Raw genomic sequence first — 21,268 nt, forward strand, 5'->3', positions numbered from 1 at the left:
CTCCCGGAGGAGAAGCCCAGTGATAAGATCATCTGAGATGGGATGAAGAGAGTCTATTTCATTACCCCTTATTATTCCTCTGAATGAGGAGGTGGTGGAGTTGGTGGGTCATCACAAACTCTTCCATGGCCTAGACTATCTCCCAGTCTCTTTCTTTGGGGCTGCCTCTCCCCAGCTTCAGTCATGTAGTTCTGGAGGAAATTTACAATCATGTGTGCTGTTGGGTCAAGGCCACAAGACCATGTAAAGCCAATCATAGTGTCCCATGGCCCTGCCAGGATGGCTGATCTAGGACTATACTTGTGATCTGAGTTGTGTCATTCAGAGAACACCCTTAAACTCTGATGTCTTCAGTCTTTTCCTTCCTTATTGGACATGCCTTCAGGATATTTAACCCTAGGGCAGGTAGCTTGGACTCCCTCACTAGGTGTAGAAGCCTTAAGGAAGAAAGTTGTCAGGCTAAGACCATCAAAGAAGAGGGAATGAAAGAGTGAGGGTGTGAAATAGAGAATGATGACTTCTGATTTCTTGTGTCCAGTCACTGAGATCTTTGTATTTGCTCTGAGTCTTGTGTCCTGGATTCCCAGAATCACGTCAATGAGTCTCCCCTTTCCTTGAAGCCAGGTGGAGGTGGGCTCCTCTCAACTGTGATTCAGACTTTGTTCTAGATCCTTCCTGAACATTGTACACCTCCCAGACACAAACAGAGGCACCTGTTTGTTTCAGCACCATTATGAATGAAACCCTTTATTCTTTAATGAGAATAGGGTGTGCAGACCACCAAATACAATTCACAGTACAGGCAGGAGTACCCTAAGTGTGATTTAGTGTTTGCTCGGAGCAGCCTTACTGATTCCTGGAGCACTCCAAGCATTTATACTGCCTCTGCCAGGCCAATCCTGTCATTTCCTCGATCCAAGACTGAGAAATACAGCCTCAGGAAGACATCACCCAGCATCCAGGTCTCTCTAGATGTCCTCACTGTGTTTGTTCTCTTTAAAGGTGGTATAGCAGTGGCCTCTAGAATCCTGGGGGAGTCAGAGACACACACCAGTCAGCATGAGCCCTTATATGTGACTCCCACAAACATCCAGACCCAGCACAATTCTTGGTTTTATTTCCCTCTTTTGGTAAGTATCAAGGGGTTTTCTCATTAGCAGGGGATATGAGAGTTCATCCACAACCAAAAAGGGCCAAGACATGAGGTTGCCATGAGGAAGGGTGTGGGGGAGGGGAGGACAGGGAGTTGGGGATACAGAGGAATGATAAACAACAAAGTCCTACTGCAGAGCATAAGGAAATACATTAAATATCAAGTCATAAACCACATGAAAAAGAATAAGAAAAAGAATATATATTTCTGTATGTGTATAACTGAGTCACATTGCTGTGCAGCAGAACTTAATGCAATACTGAAGATTTGCCACACTTCAATAAAAATTTTATAAAAGAAAAAGAGTGTCCATAGTTCTCCTCTCTCCCTGTTTCTTTCCTCTGACTCCTGCTCCTTGTTTTCTTTGCAGAGAATGCTGGTTCTCCTCCTGCATCCCCACAATCCATACTTTGTTAAGAAACTTTATTTTGTATTGGAGTATAGCTGATTAACAATACTCTGAGATTCAGGTAGACAGTAAACGGACTCAACCGTATATATCCATGTATCCTGGTCGAAAAATACCCCTCACATCCAGGTTGTCATATAATTAATTGGAGTTCCCCGTGCTACACAGTAACTCGTTGTTGGTTATCCATCTTAAATAGAGCAGTGCCCACAACACGTTCTTGAAGACTTAACTCAGGAACTCTGGGAAGCTTCCTTCAGCCCACACTCACCCTCTTTGGCCACTCCAGGCTTGGCTGGGTAATGTACTCTGGTTCTCCATTTCCACTAGTCAGTCCGTAGCCCTCATCACCCCAAGTAAGTCCCTAGTGCCCCAACGCAGAGCACCCTGAGATGCTATTTGCATGGAATCCAGTGCAGTTTTGCCTAAAGCAAGCAACCCTCCACGTGGCTTCATGAGTTTACAGTTTTAGAATTCCTGAAATTCCCTCCCTTCCTCAAAGTCTTCTTTGAGCCCATCAGCCTGCTCTGAACTCCCCTAAGGAGCTGACATGAAGCCTCCACCCTGTGCCGGGGCTGAGCAGTCACTGTGTACCCTTTATTCACATTAGCATCCAGCCTCCCCACAGAGGGGTCGGGTAGCCTGACTCACAAAAGGGGCACATGGCCAGAGCTAGGGGAAGATGCACCTGAGAACTAGACTGACCATGTAATTTATCATCCAAACCAGGAAAATTGCGAGAAGGGAAGGGAGACTGTTAATCCCTATGGTGGGACAGCACACTGGGACTGTCCCCAGCCATTCTCCTGTTCACATGGCCTATTTCAGTGACCACTAGAGCTGACTTTCATGTTCATGCATCTGAGGTTTCAGATTGAATTGAAGCTCTTTGAGGACTGAGGACCATAGTGTTCCCCTCTCCTTGTGACTCCCACCATGCCAGCATGGTGTGGCGTCTCCACATTTATTTCAGGATGATCAGTGTCCCAGACGGCACTTTACTCTCAAGTGGTTCGTCTTGCGGGAGGCTCTGGCCCAGCAACAAGGCTCAGCAGCATCTGCAATAGTGCGAGATGGCCTGCAGAGGGCGCCTTCCTCCCAGCAGCAGCCCAAGGGTTCCTGCAAGTTCCTATTTGAGAACCACCCCTCAAGGTTCTCCCCTCACCTTGAGGATGTAGGCTCGAGCTGGCACTGGGTATTTGATGCCGTTGATAGTGAAGCTAATAGAGGGCAGGGTATTGACCGCAAAATATGAAACATAGTGCTGTTGGAGAGAGAGGGAGAGAGGTTGGCCCTGGAGATCCTTCTTGTGTATGGAGACTGGGAGTGACCCTGGGGCATGACCCTTCACCTCGGAACCCCGTGGCGTGGTGCCGATGCGCCTCTGGATGTTATTGACCAGTCTTCTTGGGCCAAGGATCAGTGATAACCCGGTATGCACAAGGGCCTCGCAGCCGCCAGAACAAGCAATAACCTTTCTTTTCATGGAGATGCTGAGAGACAGTGTGACAAAGCGGGCATCAAGGCTGCTCTGAGTCTCCCCAGAGCTGCCCCCTTCCTGACTGTCTCCTAAACAGCCCTCCATCTTTTTTGTGCTGACTCTTTTCCTTTGCTCTTGACACGGCACCTTCCTTGACATCCTTGAACGCAGTACTTGAATACACCAGGATCTTTGGTATCTTGACACAAGCTGGTATTCCTTCCTAGAAGAGTCCCCTCCCCTTTGACTAGCAAATTTCTTCTCATCTTCCAGATTCCAGCTTCATTGTCATTGATTTAGGGAGTCTTTCCCTTGGTGTTTATCAGTCTCCTGTATTGGTGGTCACTTTCTATAGACCCTATCTCATATCTGCTACTGCTGCTGCTAAGTCATTTCAGTTGTGCTGACTCTGTGTGACCCCATAGACGGCAGCCCACCAGGCTCCCCCATTCCTGGGACTCCAGGCAAGAACACTGGGGTGGGTTGCCATTTCTTTCTCCAATGCATAAAAGTGAAGTCGCTCAGTCATGTCCAACTCTTTGCAACCCCATGGATTGCAGCCTACCAGGCTCCTCCATTCATGGGATTTTCCAGGCAAGAGTACTGGAGTGGGGTGCCTCTCATGTCTAGCATGTAACAAAGTCACAATTCACTATGTGTGTGTGTCATTTCTTTTGCATCTGCCTTCTTAGATGTGAGGGCGAGTTTTATTCTCATTGCCTCCTTAAAGTGCCTGGCACACTGTGGATGCCCGATGCTTGTCTGTTCAGTGAGTGAATGAAGACTGTGAGAATAATTAATGAGAAACATCCAGAGAGCTGTATCTGGTGGGAAACTAATAATGGGTCAATCGCAGAGTGAAGATGGAGATTCTCAGGGGCAGCAGATTCTCACAGCGGTGGGAGAGAGGGGCTCCTCTGGGAGAGGGTGTCTGCCAGTACTGCTCCTACAACCAGCTCAGACCCTGAGATCCTGGCCAGGAAATACATGACTAGCCCACAGAAACTCCAAAGGATAGGTCAGATTTTGTCTGAGGTTATCACACAGAATCCTATCAATTATGCCTCTTGTCCTCAGGTCACTCCTGGATACCACCTTCTTGATTCTTTGTTCTAGCCCCTGCCCCACTGTGTGCCCAGGTACGTGGGGTGTCTTTTTTATTAGTTGCTTTCAAGTCTTAAGACTGCAGCCATCCTCTCTCCACTGCTGGGTAGCTGCTCCCTAAGGAGACCAGTTTTCCCCATTTGCTGAGGACTTTGCCTGTTTTTAAACTGACATTTATCTGTACTGAGAACTTCCTTGGTCCCAGCTAGCCCTGGACAGTTGGTCATCTTATAACTCTGTTCAGGCTGGTGTAATCCTCCCTGATCCTCTGTTTGCCACACTGTAGAGTCCTCTAACCATGCTCCACGCCTCACAGGGCAGTGGGTGCAGCCCTCTTCCAGCTGCACAGACCTCTCCGGACCCTTTTAGGATCCTGGTCAGAGCCCTGGTCCGAAGGCCTGGGGATTATGAACCCATGAGTTGTTTGTGTATATATGTGTTTATGTGTTTGTTTGTATATGTGTTTGTATGTGTCTCTAATTGTGCTTTCCTGTCTCTGACTAGCTATGCATGTTTATATGTGTCTCTGTTTATAAGTGTCTGCTAGTGTGTTTCCATGTGTCTGTGTGTCTGTGTCATTGTGGGTGGTGTATATGTCTGCATCACTATGTATCTGAGAATCCATTTGTGTGTGTCTGCTTGTGTCTGTGTACAGATGTGGAGCATCACTTGGGCTGACCTTCAGAAGGAGAGGCTTACCAGTCCATATGTACACACCAGTCTCCCGCTTGGATCAGTGGAACCCAGTTGAGCACTCCCTGGTAGTAGGCTTTGTCCACCCCACCAAACATCACCACACTGCCCTTCCCCTGCATCTGTAGAGAGAAAAGAAGGGGAGATCTTTGGAGGACAGTAACAACAGCACTGTCTGAGAGCTTGTGTTTGTGCTTGTCTACCCATCAAGGCCCTAATAAGGTCTCCATTTACAGATGCAGAAATCGAGGCTAGGAGCAATTGAGAACCAGACTGAGGTCAGTAACCGGCTAATGAGTGGCACAGAGGAGGTTAGAAGCTGAGTCACATGGCTGGGCTCCACCCACTATGTCTTCTGAAGAGGCCCAGAACCTACTGCTACCTGTGTGCTCAGAAACCCTCAGATGACACAGTGCTGAAGAGTTTTTGCTTTCCACTTGTCCACCTTGTCATTTTTCAGGAAAATCAAGGTGTGGGAGTTCTAAGGGTGTGGGTTCAGGTCACCCAGAGTTGGCTCTGCTGACCTGTGACCTCTACTGTCCAGAGGGTCCCACACTCAGAAGGGACCCCAACTCTGCTCTCCCTGTCTTGAAATGCCTAATATTTCTTGAACAAGGGGTCCCACACTTTTGTGTCCCACACTTTCATTTCTCACTGGCTCCACAAATTGGGTAGCTGGTCCTGGGCTCCCAGTGAAATGCTAATGAGAAAGGAAAGATATCCAGCATCCTTCTCCCTCCTTCCTTATCAAATTCATAAGCAAATCCTAATGCCTTTCCTTCAACTTGTTTCCTGTTGCCTTCCATTAGCCTTCCTCCTCATTCACCCCTCTAGACCAAGTTACTGCTCTTGAGCCCAGGAGCAGGAATGTGTTCCAATAAAACATTATTTATAAACACCAGTGGTGATGCCAGGTAGGGCCCTGGGGCCACAGTTATCCTGGGTTAGATTATCTCTCAGGATACTTCTTTATCAAGTGTTCTATAATTTTCATGCAACTGAAAGCATCTTACAGCTAATTTGGAGAAAGGGATTGTCCATCTCAGACTTACTTGCTCAAGTAGAAGGCAAAAACAGGCTCAGAAATGGCACCTTGATTCTTCAGGTTGTCAAAGATGGGAATGGCTCCAGTGAAGGATATGTTGGGGTAGTTCAAGCCCAAGACACCATCAAAAGGTATACCCTCAAACTCGGATTCCGCCATGCTTAGACTGAATGCCTGCTCAGTGCTTACAAGGTCCCCAGTCTGTGGGAGAGACGAGTGTTCCCACTTACAGATACGTGAAGTGGGACTAGAACTGGGCTGGGGTGCATTGCCATTAGATCCTCAGAGAAGAATTTAGGCTGGGCTCTGTCTTTGGTGGACCTCAGACGGTTAGACCAAGCTGGGAGGGGAATATGGGTTCCATTTTTGAGAGGCTGTGAATTTTAAAACATCTGCCCCTCTGAAAAACACCACCTGAGTAAGTCAAATTGGCCTTGTGGCTTCTGTCCAGGTGGGGCAACCAAGAGTCAGGCCAGGACCCACTGGTGCCACCTTGCGGACAAAACAATCGAGAGCAAAATAGCCTTCTCTTTGGCATCACTATCACCTAATGACAGGAATGGACTGAATTCTCTGTAATGTACTGTGGATTCTGCATCTGTCCAGGAAGACAGAAACCGAAAACACAGTCTTGCTTGCAGGGATCTATGAAATTACTGCCTGGGGAATTCACTTTTGGGGATGTGTGTGTTTGTGTGTGTGTATGAGAGAAAAGGAGAGAGATGGGAATTACTCAAGTACTTTGGGGTGGCAGGCCATAGGTTTATTAGACTCTCAAGAGTCCTCTAGAGTGAGAACTCATTTATCAGACCCCCTGACAATTCTCACCTCCAGTTTCCCACTCTGGATACCTGAAGCCCTCGACTGCCCCCCAGGGTCCCCAGATAAGTTTTATCTTGTCCCCAAACACCCCACAGCAACTTCAGTCCTGAAAAGCCAGCCTAGTTCCACCACTTACCACATGCGTGACATCAGCAAGGCCCTTGCTGTCTGCACCTCAGTTTCCTCATATGTCTCATGAGCTAATCAGACCACCTGCTGTGTGGTGTTGTTGCAGGATTAAACCAGTCATTACCTGAAAGTGCCTGGAACAGTCTGAGAATATAAAAGTGGGTGTTTTTTCCCCTCTTCTTGCTCCCAGCAAAATGAGCCTAGAACTGCTCATGGGCAGAGGAGCTACAAGTCCACACCTCAAGCTACTCTCTGGGTTAGCTAATCTGTTTGCTCATGTGTCACCATAGGCACTGCTTCCCCAGGGACAGGATTCTGTGTGTAAGATGGTCAATATCTATGGGAGTTAGGCTAGGAAGGGTCCTGCCCGATGGCCCTGTACCTGTTTTGCAAGCAGTGGTCACTCCTTAGAGAGTCCTGACTCAGCTTCTGTTTACACGTTACCCAAACGGTGCATTAAGCAAGAAATCCCTTCATCCTTCCAGAACCATAGGCGATGCCGAAGGTCTTTCAGGTAGGCCAGGAGGTGGAAGACTCAAGATGTCTGAACATAACGTGTGTAGCTACAGACACAAGAGATAAGTGTCATCAGGTCTCAAGGGTGGAAACCAAGGCAGCCGGGCATGTGAAGGATGGTCTGGGTACGAGGTATCTGGACTCACAACAGTTTGGACTGGGGCAAAAGATAGAGGGCACCCACAAGTCAGATGAGGCTGTGTCAAAGACAACCTGGAATTCCTGAGGGGTTGTTCCAATGGTGATGTTACCCACATAGAGCATCTATAGGAAGAAGGAGGGAGTGGGTTAGTGCAGAACGGGCTACCCTCTATTCCCACACTGATGCCTCCCTTTGGGTGTCACATATCTCTTGAGATCACTTTCTAACCACCATGCACCTCAAAGCCTTTTGTCACAGAGGTGCCTGCATTTGATTTTTTTTTTTTTTCTGTACTACATGGTATGCAGGATATTTAGTCTTACCAGGCATTGAAGTGGTACCTCCTGCATTGGAAGCCCAGAGTCACAACCCCTGGAACTCCAGGACCGCTGGGCACTCAAGGAAGTCCTGGTGCCTTCATTTGAGAAGCTCCATAGTCTCTTCAAACCCAGCCTTAGCACCCCCATCTCCAGGAGTCCTTCTTGATAAACCTCAGCTACTCCCTCTAAACTCAGACCACATCCAATCAACACCACACGTGACCCTTTCATGACATGTATTTACTCTTTGCCTATCTCTCAGGCTGGGATGGGCATTCTTGAAGACAAAATAAGCCCTTTTTCTAATCCAAAAACAGTAACCACTGTGTTAGATTCTGATGGCCTTACACGGAATAGGAGTTCTGTAACTTTTTACTGCTATGGTTCTTGTATCTGTGGAAACTGAATTCCTCTACCTGGGGATTCACAATTGCTTTGCAGTTAGTTCTACATTTTGACCAGTGATGGTTCACTCTTCATCTGTAACTGAGTGGCTCACTTTGTTCAGAAGGAACAATTGCCATCAAATTAAGACACATCTTGGACACAGAAATGTATATTTACCTGCCACCTGGTAATTGCTGGGCCCAGTCACCACAGACCAAGAGTTGAAGATGAGAGTGCCTTCTCCTCTGGTTGGGGTCCTTGTTTTCCAGTATGTCTGCCTCCTGCAGGAACCCCAACCCCAGCATCCCACCTGGCACCTCCAAATGAGCCCCGGTGCTAAGCTAAAGCACCAGGAGGTGCTGTGGAGCACCATCCTCCCAAAATACTCACATCCATGGTGTTCCTTAGGGTGTGAGTAGTTATATTTGAGCCACAAGAATAAATCTGGAACAGTCTATAAGTACGTTCCTTCAGAAAATTGTTCAGCAAGTTTTTTGTTTTTTTTTTTTACTGAGGGTTTTTCGCATGATCTTCACTTTTGTTAGAGGTATTCTTTCACCGAGCATTTGACAAAGAAAACAAAGAAGAAGCTACAATTAGCTGTCAGTTTTAAGGTATAACTGTCATTGTAATGGCTCTGTGTATTTTCCAATCATTTTTATGAATCACCTTGTTATCAGAATTTTATGCATATACCATCGCAAAGACATAGGTTTGGATACAGGTTCTGTTCTGTAATGTTGGGTAAGCCATATGCCCATGTGGGGTCTGTCTCCCCCTTGGTCAAATGGTGGAATGTAATAATTCCCACCCTCCAAATAGAATATCTTGTGGATAAGTTAAGTGATGGATATAATGTGCCTGATAAATAGGAAGTCTCAACAATGACAGCCACTAGCATTGCTGTTGCCATCCCACTGTATCCTTCTCATAGAAGCTCAGGGAAGGAGGTAGAAGGGGGATTATTATACTCTTTTCCCAGGGGAGGAATTTGAAATACAGGAAGTTTGTGAGTTGGCTGTAGTCACACTGCTTGTCAGATGTAAAACCACGTATAAGTAGCTCTCCCAATCTTTCTCCAAGTTGAAAAATAGAGGGTTGAAAGAAGAATCCAAGAGATGGGGAAAATATTAGGGACATTAAGAGGCTCAAGAGCAAGGAAGAGTTAAAATTGAAAAATTAAAAGTAAGGAAAAACAACAGAGTTATCTGCAGGCACAGAGACTTCCAAAGAGATGGGGAGACAAATGAGAGAGGTACAGAGATAAATACACACCAAAATAGAGAGAGAACAGAGAAGAGATCTAGAAAAAAACTGCAGAAAAGTGCTATTCCACAGGGCCACACCTACATCTGCATAGGCTGTGCACTGAACAATTGCAAGGAGTTCCATTTTCAATAGGTTACACGTCTGGGCCCCAAGAGTTGTGCAACCATGCAACTCTATGCCATGACCCTTGGGACCCACAGTCCCTATAGCAAGGTACTTATCAATAAGTAAGAGTTGAACTTTAAGACTGTCAGGGAAATATTCCTTTCCCATCTAACCCTGATGGGTGGAAGAATAATCAGATGAAAAGAAACATCCCAGAAAGGAAGATGATACCCCTTAGAGTCCCTATACTTACACAACTATGCACTCTGAGAGGGACACCAGTACTAGGAGCCCAAGCCACTTCATGTTTCTTTCCTAGCTCCAAGTACTCAGGGAAAGTTCGGTTCTTAGCATGTAGTGAAGACCAAAAATGTCTAGTTATATATGCTCTGAATGACCTAATCGTTCCCTAGGCCATTAATTGATCTGATAAAAATGAAAACCTCTCGAAAATGTTTACCTCCATCAGTGTCCTTGGGGAGTAGACGTTGAAAATTCTCAGAATACAGAGAATTCTACTGTAATCTCTTCCTTGAGGCTTGTCTGGAAAACCAAAGTGAATGGCACGGACATCTAAGAGCATGGGAAACTTGCCAAATTGGAGAAAAAACTGCTAATAACATCATAAAAATGAATATTAGGGACCATGCTAAACTTTCGTGATATCATGTGATCTTCCAGTCACTTCATGAGATGCGCATTGCTGTCCTCATTGGAGAGCTGATTGCTAGGAGGAAAGTAGTCAAATGGCAAAGTAAAGCCTTCAAGGGCAGACCAGGGACATACAACTGGCTTTAGGTAGTGGGTCAGATGGCAGATATTAGGTGCACCTATGATACCAGCCTGCATCAAAGCTTTAGGGCAGAGCAGTATTTCAATTGCATGGTTTCAGAATTGGAAGAAATATCAAATGTATCCACAAGATTTTTCATATCATTCAACAAACCTACAAGGAAGACCTGTGTGCTGGGATCTGGATTAGATGCTTCAAATTCAAAGTTGATCAAGACACAAGTGGTCTTTATCTTAGGCAAGCTAGCAGTCTAGTTCTCACAAACTCATGGCCACGGAGGCGAGAGAAATGATTCAAGAATTAGGCAGCCATGCTGGACCATGGGCAGAACTAGCCTTACCACAGGGAGCAGCCTTTCCTCCACTTCACGCATGCTGGAAAGCAGGCTAGTTGGCCATGTTTTCAAGAGAATCAGAAGTTTGGATATTTATGTACAATCTACTGGTTTTAATGTTAGCCACTATTCTTTTCTTCCAGAAAAAATATAATGGGAGCCAAATCGACACCACAGTGTGCTGGATTCAGCCTTCAGGCTATGCCTGTTTTTATTTCTGGCCTAGAGTTGGGAGTGAGTGGTGACGGAGAGGGATTTAATTCAAGTTGATTGATGTAAAGTGACTGAATGCATACTAAACATGTCATTTTTCTTTCTGTTTATAAAGGAAGATCACCAGGGACATATAAACCAACTAATTTAATAATGTCCATTTGCTGAAGATAAATGTATATATTTCTTATGTAATTCCCCAGTAGTGTCCATGCCTTAAAAATTTTTGTCCGCCAAACCAAACATACAAAAAATTAATTTTGAAGTATTTTTTTAATCAAAAAGACAAAACCACTCAAATCTCCTGCTCAGCCTGAGATTAATAGGGCTACCTTCAAACTGTTAGTGAAGCCAGAGTAAAGATGACAGTGTTTTATGACTCCTTCCATGACTCCCAGGGTCCATTCCTGCATGAGATCTATCCAGCCTGTCCCTTGGGTCCAACAAAAGGAGCCTGGCCTGATTGCCAGGTGTGTATAGATGAGGCACTGTGTCTTAATCCTCATTTTTGCATATTGTTTAAGTTTTGGTGTTAAATTACAACAGGGGAAATATAACAGCATTTAATAAATGACACACACTTATACCCTTTAACTCAGCAGTTTTACTTCTATGGATCTATAAAATGATACATTGATGAAAATATAAAAAGCCAACTACACAAGCTATCTACTGCACATTGTTTTTAAAAGTAGAATATCTTTAGGCCAATTTATTCCTAAGTAATTTACTCTTTTTGTTGCAATGGTGAATGGGTTTGTTTCTTTAATTTCTGTTTCTGATTTTTCATTGTTGGTGTATAGGAATGCAAGGGATTTTTGTTTATTCATTTTACATCCTACAACTTTACCATATTCATTGATTAGCTCTAGTAATTTTCTGGTGGTGTCTTTAGGGTTTTCTATGGAGAGGATCATGTCATCTGCAAACAGTCAGAGTTTTACTTCTTTTCAAATCTGGATTCCTTTTCTTTCTTTTTATTCTCTTATTGCTGTGGCTATGACTTCCAAAACTACACTGAATAGTAGTGGTGATGTGGGCACCCAAATATTTAGCAATAAATTTACCTAAAGAAACAAAAGACATATATAGAAAACCATGAAACATTGATGAAAGAAATCAAAGATGACACAAATAAATGGAGAAACATACCATGTTCATGGACTGGAAGAATCAGTATAGTGAAAATGAGTATACTACCCCAAGCAATCTATAGATTCAACACAATCCCTATCAAACTACCAGTGGTATTTCCCACAGAACTAGAAAAAACAATTTCACAATTTGTATGGAAATGCAAAAAAAAAAAAAAAAAAACCAAGTAGCCAAAGCAATCTTGAGAAAGAAGAATGTAACTGGAGGAATCAATCTGCCTGACTTCAGGCTCTACTACAAAGCTACAGTCATCTAGACAGTATGGTACTGCCACAAAGACAGAAATATAGACCAAGAGAACAAAATAGAAAGCCCAGAGATAAATCCATGCACCCACGGACACCTTATCTTTGACAAAGGAGGCAAGAATATACAATGGAGAAAAGACAATCTCTTCAACAAGTGGTCCTGGGAAAACTGGTCAACCACGAGTAAAAGAATGAAACTAGAACACTTTCTAACACCATACACAAAAATAAACTCAAAATGGATTAAAGATCTAAATGTAAGACCGGAACAATAAAACTCTTAGAGGAAAATATAGGCAGAACACTCTCCGACATAAATCACAGCAAGATCCTCTATAATCCACCTCCCAGAGTAATGGAAATAAAAACAAAGATAAACAAATGGGACCTAATTAAACTTAAAAGCTTTTGCACAATGAAGGAAACTATAAGCAAGATGAAAAGACAGCCTTCAGAATGGGAGAAAATAATAGCAACTTAACCAACTAACAAAGAATTAATCTCCAAAATATACAAGCAGCTCATGCAGCTCAATATCAGAGAAATGAACAACCCAATCAGAAAGTGGGCAAAAGAACTAAACAGACACTTCTTCAAAGAACTCATACAGATGGCTAATAAACACATGAAAAGTTGCTCAACATCATTCATTATTAGAGAAATGCAAATCAAAACCACAATGAAGTATCATCTCACTCCATTCAGCATGGCTGTCATCAAAAAGTCTACAAGCAATAAATGGTGGAGAGGGTGTGGAGAAAAGCTGGTACTGCCACTATGGAGAACAGGGTGGAGATTCCTTTAAAAAATGGAAATAGAACTGCCATACAATCCAGCAATCCCATTGTTAGGCAGAGACCCAAGGAAACCAGAATTGAAAGAGACACATGAACCTCAATGTTCACTGTGGCATTATTTACAATAGCTAGGATATAGACGCCACCTAGACTTTCATTAGCAGATGAATGGATAAGGAAGTTTTAGTATATATACACAATGGAATATGACTCAACTTAAAAAAATGGAATGCATTTGAGTCAGTTCTAATGAGGTGGATGAAACTGGAGCCTATTATACAGAGTGAAGTAAGTCAGAAAGAGAAACACAAATACTATTTGTTAATGCATATATATGGAATTTAGAATGATGGTAACAACCATCCTATATGCAGATCAGCAAAAGAGACACAGATGTAAAGAACAGACTTTTGGATTCTGTGAGAAAAGATGAAGGTGGGATGATTTGAGAGAATAGCACTGAAGCATGTGTATTACCATATGTAAAACAGATGACCAGTACAAGTCCAGTGCATGAAGCAGGGCACCCAAAGCAGTGCTCTGTGACAACCCAGAGGGAAAGACTGGAGAGGAAGGAGGGAGGGGGTTTCAGGGTGAGGGGACACATGTGTTCCTGTGGCAGATTCATGTCGATGTATGGCATAAACCATCACAATATTGTAAAGAAATTATCCTCAAATTAAAATAAATTAAATAATCAAAAAAAAAAAGAGCAAAATATCAGCAAGATACCAGAAGTGATCATCCACAGGGGTATGTGGAATAAGGCACAGGGCATCCCAACACCTGGGTATAATGTGGATGGAGGGAGGAATGGAATGGGTGACTTCGAGGTGCACTGTGTATTTATTTTTAAAAAGAAGAAGGTCCAAAAAATTTCTTATAGTTTGTTGCTTCTACATACATATCTATGTTTGTTTTCATTTTTTAAAAATACAAGAATAAGCCATAAACTACTGAAATATAATTTACAGATGAGGGGCAGGGAAATGAGATTTTTCTTGTTTTATACTTTGATTTTCAACCATGCAAATGTGTTGCAGAATCAAAAAAATAGGCAATTACATGTGTCAAAATTGAGAGCAAAGACTAATAAGTCTTAATTGTATAAAGTTGGTGACCAGTTGCACATAACAAAACATTACTTAAGTGGTTTTAAAGTTCAGAATTATGACTCTACATTCAGAGTGGAATATCTTCTAAGCACAAAGGCAAACAAAAATATTGCCCATCCAAAACAAAAGTGAAAGAAACCCAAAAGCAGAAAAGGAAAGAAATCTGAAACTATATTCAACAACTTGTGTTGCTGGTATTGCTTCTGTTACTGTGACAGTATCGTATGTATTTTACAGGTAAAAGCAAGTCAGTAACTAAAGCTAATATTGTTCTGAAGTAAAATTTTCAATGGTTAGAGAAGAGAGATTCACACATAAAATAAAAAAGCTTAAGTAAAACCCTGCTGTCTTAAATCTTGAACTGAAAGCATAAGTTTGTACAGCCAGTTATATTCCTTTTTTTTTTTTTTTTTAGGAAAATCTGTGTTTCCTGACTCTGACCACTGAAAAGCCTAGAAGCAATGGCAACTTGATTTTACAGTGACTATCCTGGAGCCTAACACATGGCCTTTAAATATATTTCACACCAGACAATCCATGAATTCTTAAAGAGATGACTGATTTTAGGACTGGTAAAGAAATGCAGCAAATAATCTTGGGAATCTTCAAAGAACAGAAAGTTGAGGAACTTCAAAGACCAGTGAGGACTGGACAGAAAGTTTAGGAATCCATTTGAAGAGGCCAAAATTGGGACAATTTTAGCATTGCATCAAATCCATTGAAACAAATTAAATGTATAAATGTCAGAAATTCCAAATACTATGCTGTTGTTCAGTCATGTAGTCATGTCTAACTCTGCAATCCCCATGGAATGCAGCATGCAAGGCCTCCCTGTTCCTCACCATCTCCCAGAGTTTGCTAAAGTTCATATCCATTGCATTGGTGATGCCATCCAGTCATCTCATCCTCTGACACCCTCTTCTCCTTCTGCCCTCAATCTTGCCCAACATCAGGGACTTTTCCTATGAGTCAATTGTTTGCCTCAGGTGACCAAAATACTGGAGCTTCAGCTTCAGCATCAGTCCTTTCAATGAGGATTCAGGGTTAATTTCCTTTCAGATTGACTGGTTTGATCTCCTTGCTGACCAAGGGACTCTAAGGAGCTTTCTCCAGCACCACAGTTCAAAGGCATCAATTCTTTGGCACTCCACCCTCTTTATGGTCCAGCCATCACAACCGTACATGACCACTGGGAAGGCCATAACCTTGACTATACAGACCTTTGTTGGCAGAGTGATGTCTCTGCTTTTCAACACTCTTTCTATGTTTGTCATAGCTTTCCTGTCAAGGAGCAAGCGTCTTCTGATTTCATGGCTGCAGTCCCCATCCACAGTGATTTTAGAGGCCAAGATGAGGAAATCTGTCACTACTTCCACCTTTTCCCCTTCTATTTGCCCTGAAGTAATGGGGGTGGATCCCATGATCTTAGTGTTTTAATATCTAGTTATAAGCCCACCAAAGGTGTCCAAATGTTAATAGGCAATATCTAATTTGTCACTGTGACAGATTGCTAAGGCATCAAGTCTCACCATTCTGAGCACTGAGAAAGGAAAATAATCAGCTATATTTATGCTATATTTGTTTGTATGAGGCATAGTTAATGTACTATAAACAGTAAAAGGAATCTTATTTTTATTGAAGAATTTCAAGAATTAAATTAGAAGGAATGGTAGAAACAAGAACCTCTATTTTGAAATATCCTCATACAATTATTCTAGGCAAGTGTCATTAATGAATGCTGAAACTGCAAGTGAAAAATAGAAGGGGAGGTATATAATGGATGCATGAGGATGACAACACCAGAATCCACTGCATTTCAGCATCTCTTAAAGTGAGGCAGAAGGAAATTATGACCCTCTTGAAGTGGAACCATAAGAAATATATATCTGCATATGAAATATTCCAATAAAAAATTTTGAACTCAAGTATAGATCTAACTACCAGTTTCCAGGAAAAAACACAAATAAAGGAATGGAGAAAAAATCCTCTAAACAGGTAGTCCCACAAATTTTTGGCACCCAGGGCTGGTTTCTTGGAAGAAAATTTTTCCACAAACCTGGGTGGGGGGATATTTTCTGGATAGTTATTTAATTTATTGTGCACTTTATTTCTATTACTATTACATTGTGATATAAAAAGAAATGATTATACAATTGTCCATAATGCAGAATCAGTGGGAGCCCAGAGCTGGATTTCCTGCAACTAGACTGTCCCATCTAGGGGTGATGGGACAGTGATGGGGAGGAGCTGTAAATACAGACAAAGCCTCATTCACTGGCCTGCTGCTCATCTCCTGCTATGCTGCCCGATTCCTAAAAGACCAAGGATGGGTACTGGTCCTGGTACCAGTGTTGTGGACCCCTGCTCTAAACCCAATATTGGGACATTCTATAAGACAAACCACCCTGGTTCCTATCAGTTTTTAAACAAATAAATGGCATTAAAATTTCAAGAGAAAAATTGTTTCATCTTAAAAGAGAATAACCAAGTACAACATATGAGTACATTCTTTCAATAAACTGTGAAAAAAACATCTGTCTTTAGAGAATCAGGGAAATTTGGACATGGACCAGACAGAAGATGTTTATTTTCCTTGGAACAAAATAGTATTTTTTTGGACATAATATCATTTTCTCCCAAATATTCATTATATGTAACTTGTGAAATGGTCATCTCTTCCCTAAAATACTTCAGAAAAATGAATAAAGAGTAAAAAGGGAAATTAAATGAGGGCCTGTCTTGATTTAAAAACAGATCTGCATAGCTGCTATGGATTGAATTGTTTGTGTCCACCCCCCAACTCTGATGTTGAATCCTTGACTCCGGATGTGATGGTATTAGGTGGTAGGGCCTTTGGGCAGTAATTAAGTTGATATGGGGTTTCAATGGTAGGGCCCATATGATGGGATTAGCCTCTCCCTCTTTTTCTCTTTTATTCTCCCTCTTCCTCCCTTCCTATCCCTACCACATATGAGAACACAGCAAGAAGAGAACTGAAGAAAGTCAAAAAGTGTCTTCACCAGGGATCCAGTTGTTCACCACCTTGATCTTGGCTTCCAGTCTCTGGTCTATGACAACCTGTGAGACTAATAGAGTAGTTTTGTAGTTATTGATGCCGAATGGCAAAATACAGCATTCACGATACTATTCTCTTACTTTTGTTATGTTTGAAATCACTTCATTATAAGAAGTTTACAAAATGTCCATTTTTAAGTTTCTGTCTTTAGTAATACCCTGCAGGGCCCAGGAAAGCAGATTCAGGAAGGCCCCCAGGGAGTGAGTGGTTGGAAACCCACCTGCTCTCTATCCCCCTCTTCTGTCATCTGATCACCATCCTCAACACCCAACAACCCCACCCCCAAATCTATCTGCATCTCCACTCCATTGCTAATCTGCTTGTTCATCCAGCTGGAGAATTTGATGAGCCAGATCAGGGCCTGGAAGTAGAAGGAATGTGGACATTATTAGAAAGAATGATTTGGACCACTCTCTCCCTGGTTTTCTCTTCTTTAGTGTCATCTGCAGGTGAAAGGCAGGGCCTGGGTAGGGAGGGAGCCACAAGTGGGGCTGCGAGGATATTTCCAAGGGAAGGGCGAAGTTCATATCCCAGTAACCAAGAGGTGGGCAGCTTGGTCAGGACCCAGGAGGGAAGGAAGAAGCACTAGGAAAAGAATGATGCCTACCAGAGGGCCAGACACAGCAGCGGTTTCCAGTTAACCTTGCTGGAGATCATGTTCTTCTGGCTGGACTTCCTCCTCTGGACATGGAATGCTAGAGTGGAACTCGCTGCTAATGATCCACGGAGAGAGGGACAGTCTCATCCAGGGGCCTTTTGTGTCCACTATAACTGTTGGCATCATCCCAAGCTCAACAACAATATGGCAGGTCATCAGAGAGATGACCTATTCAAAATACTACAAAATTTAACCAAGAGTCTTGGCATGTCTTGTACCCAAAGTTCTTTTCAGTTCAGTTCAGTTCAGTCACTCAATCGTGTCTGACTCTTTGAGACCCCATGAATTGCAGCACGCCAGGCTTCCCTGTCCATCACCAGCTCCCAGAGTTCACTCATACTCAGGTCCGTCGAGTCAGTGATGCCATCCAGCCATCTCATCCTCTGTCATCCCCTTCTCCTCCTGCCCCCAATCCCTCCCAGCATCAGAGTCTTTTCCAATGAGTCAACTCTTCGCATGAGGGGGCCAAAGTATTGGAGTTTCAGCTTTAGCATCAGTCCTTCCAATGAACACCCAGGACTGATCTCCTTTAGGATGGACTGATTGGATCTCCTTGCAGTTCAAGGGACTCTCAAGAGTCTTCTCCAACACCACAGTTCAAAAGCATCAATTCTTTGGCGCTCAGCTTTCTTCACAGTCCAACTCTCATATCCATACATGACCACTGGAAAAACCACAGCATTGACTAGATGGACCTTTGTTGGCAAAGTAATGTCTCTGCTTTTGAATATGCTATCTAGAATTCTTTTGGTAGAACTGGTTCATCAGCCCACCTTGGGTTTCTGCTGAGAAACCTACAACCTCCCAGTTAGTAACTTCTGACTTATTATTACCCGATCTCATCCCTCAGAAATCAAGTGGTGGAAAATTCCAGTGGGCAAGGCATCTAAGGTCCTCCATCTCACAGCAGCTGTTTGCCAACTGGTCTGCCCTCTCCACCCCATTCTGAGCCCAGGATCCATTACCAGGCAGTCACAGCTCCCTGCCTATCAGATGCAGTCTCAGCATTCTCAGCAACATGTGCCTCTGAGCCACTTGTCCATTGATTTACATTAAGCTTCAGTCTGGAGCAAATGCTCTGGAGCAAATCCAGTTTCCTTCATCCAAGACATGGGAAACTGAACCCTGGGGTGTATGACTCACTCTAAGGCTGCAGGTGGGGTGGGGAAGTGCTGAGTCCCAGGGTTCCTGGTTCTCAGGTTGGGAAAGCTCCAGAAAGGGAAATATCATAGAAAGCTCAATTGCATCCACTGCAGAGCAGCTCTCAGAGGTCTTCTGGTGACAGAGTTGAAGTATGTTTCCCTTGCTCCTTAGTCTGGCTCTGATTCTATCAGCAGACCTGCCTTCTTGTAGCAGCAGGAAAGCAATACTGGGAGCTGGGTCTTCTGGGTTCCAGGCACAGTGAAGGCAGCCCCCTCCTGGAGTGGTCCCAGGAGACATTGGTGCAAGTGGCGCCTGACTCACTCCCAGGTCAGCAGCCCCAGTGCTCCCTCTCCTCATCCACACAACACAGACCACTGGGAGGCTGGGTCACATGGACCTGCATTCACAGTAAGGAGTGTTTTCTGCTCAGCCTTCTGACAACTTCGATGCAGTGTCTTATTGTTTCATCAGGGAACCCCTGGCTGAGAAAGGTAGGGGGTGCTGAGACTAGCCTGGATTCAAGGGTTGTGTTCCCTCTTTGATGCTCAAAAAAGACCTTGGAACTTTTAAGGCCTTGAGAGGGGGTGAAATAGTCATGTTCTTTCAGGACTTTGCTTTATGGACCTGGTTGGAGATAAAGGACAGACAACAGAACAAGGCTGGATATCTCTGGGTCCCAGATGGTTGCAACTTGAGTTCCAGCTACCAGGCTTCAGAGTCAGGTGCTGATGTTAGTTACAAATCACCTTTGGAGAAGGAATAGAGAGGAAAGAGTTTTTTGCCCAGAGAGCAGTGTGGTCAGGGGACCACGGGATCACACAGGGAAAGATGAGACAAGGGCGATTGCTTGTTTCTTTGCTCTATCAGTTCCCTGGAAGTTCCACCCCTGAGAACAATCTCTCTGACAGAGATTGTCAGAGTCACTGGTGGTGCCCCTGGCACCTGATGCCATTGGTAATAACTGTTTGTGTACACAATCCTGAGCCCAGAGCTAACTCAGCCCTGTGACAGCCCCAGTCTCCGTTCTGAGGGGGATGAGATGGCTCATTTGTAACATTGTACAGGAGGCAGACACCTAAAACATCCCTAAGAAACAGAAATGTGAAAAGGTAAAGTGGTTGTGTGAGGAGGCCTTACAAAGAGCTGAGAAAAGAATAGAAGCCAAAGGCAAATGAGAAAGGTAAAGATATACCCAATGGAATGCAGACTTCCAGAGAATAGCAAAGAGAGATAAGAAAGTCTTCTTAAGTCAACAGTGCAAGAAATATAGGAAAACAATAGGATTGTGAAGGCTGGATATCTCTTCAAGAAAATTGGAGATACCATAGGAACATTTCATACAAAGATAGGCACAATAAAGGACAGAAAAGGCCAGGCCTAACAGAAGTAGAAGAGATTAAGAGGAGGTGGTAAAAATACACAGAACTATACAAAAAGTCTGAATGACCCAGATAGGCATGATGGTGGGGTCACTCATGTAAAGCCAGATTGTGGAGTATGAAGTCAAGTGGGGCTTAGGAAGCAGCACTCCGAACAAAGCTAGTGGAGGTGATAGAATTCCAGCTGAGCTGTTAAAAATCCTAAGAGATGATGCTGTGAAAGTGCTGTTTTCGATATGTCAGCAAATTTGGAAAACTCAGCAGTGGTCACGGGACTGGAAAAGGTCAGTTTTCATTCCAATCCAAAAGGAAGGCAATTCCAAAGAATATTCAAACTACCATACAATTGTGTTCATCTCACATGCTAGCAAGGTAATGCTCAAAATCCTTCAAGCTAAGCTTCAACAGTACATGAACTGAAAAATTGCAAATGTACAAGCCGGATTTAGAAAAGGCAGAGGAACCAGAGATCAAATTGCCAACGTTCATTGGATCATACAGAGAGCAAGGGGTTTCCAGAAAAACATCTGCATCTGCTTCACTGACTGTGCTAAAGCCTTTCACTGTGTGGACCAAAACAAACTATGGGATATTCTTAAATAAATGCAAGTACCAGATCACTGTACCTGTCTCCTGATAAATCTGTATGCAGGCCAGAAAGTGATGGTTAGAACCAGACATGGGACAGTTGAATGATTCAAAATGGGAAAGGAGCATGACAAGCACTCTGGCTATTTAACTTATGTGTAGGGTACATCATTCGAAATTCTGGGCTGCATAAAT

At 43.5% G+C, this 21,268-nt stretch overlaps 1 pseudogene; it reads right to left on the reverse strand.

Moving 5' to 3' along the window:
• Positions 1-874: 874 nt before the first annotated feature.
• On the reverse strand, positions 875-9,880 carry LOC109554653 (pregnancy-associated glycoprotein 1-like; annotated as a pseudogene).
• Positions 9,881-21,268: the final 11,388 nt, after the last annotated feature.

The sequence above is a fragment of the Bos indicus genome, chromosome 29 (assembly GCF_029378745.1).
Source record: "Bos indicus isolate NIAB-ARS_2022 breed Sahiwal x Tharparkar chromosome 29, NIAB-ARS_B.indTharparkar_mat_pri_1.0, whole genome shotgun sequence".
Classification (NCBI taxonomy): domain Eukaryota; kingdom Metazoa; phylum Chordata; class Mammalia; order Artiodactyla; family Bovidae; genus Bos; species Bos indicus.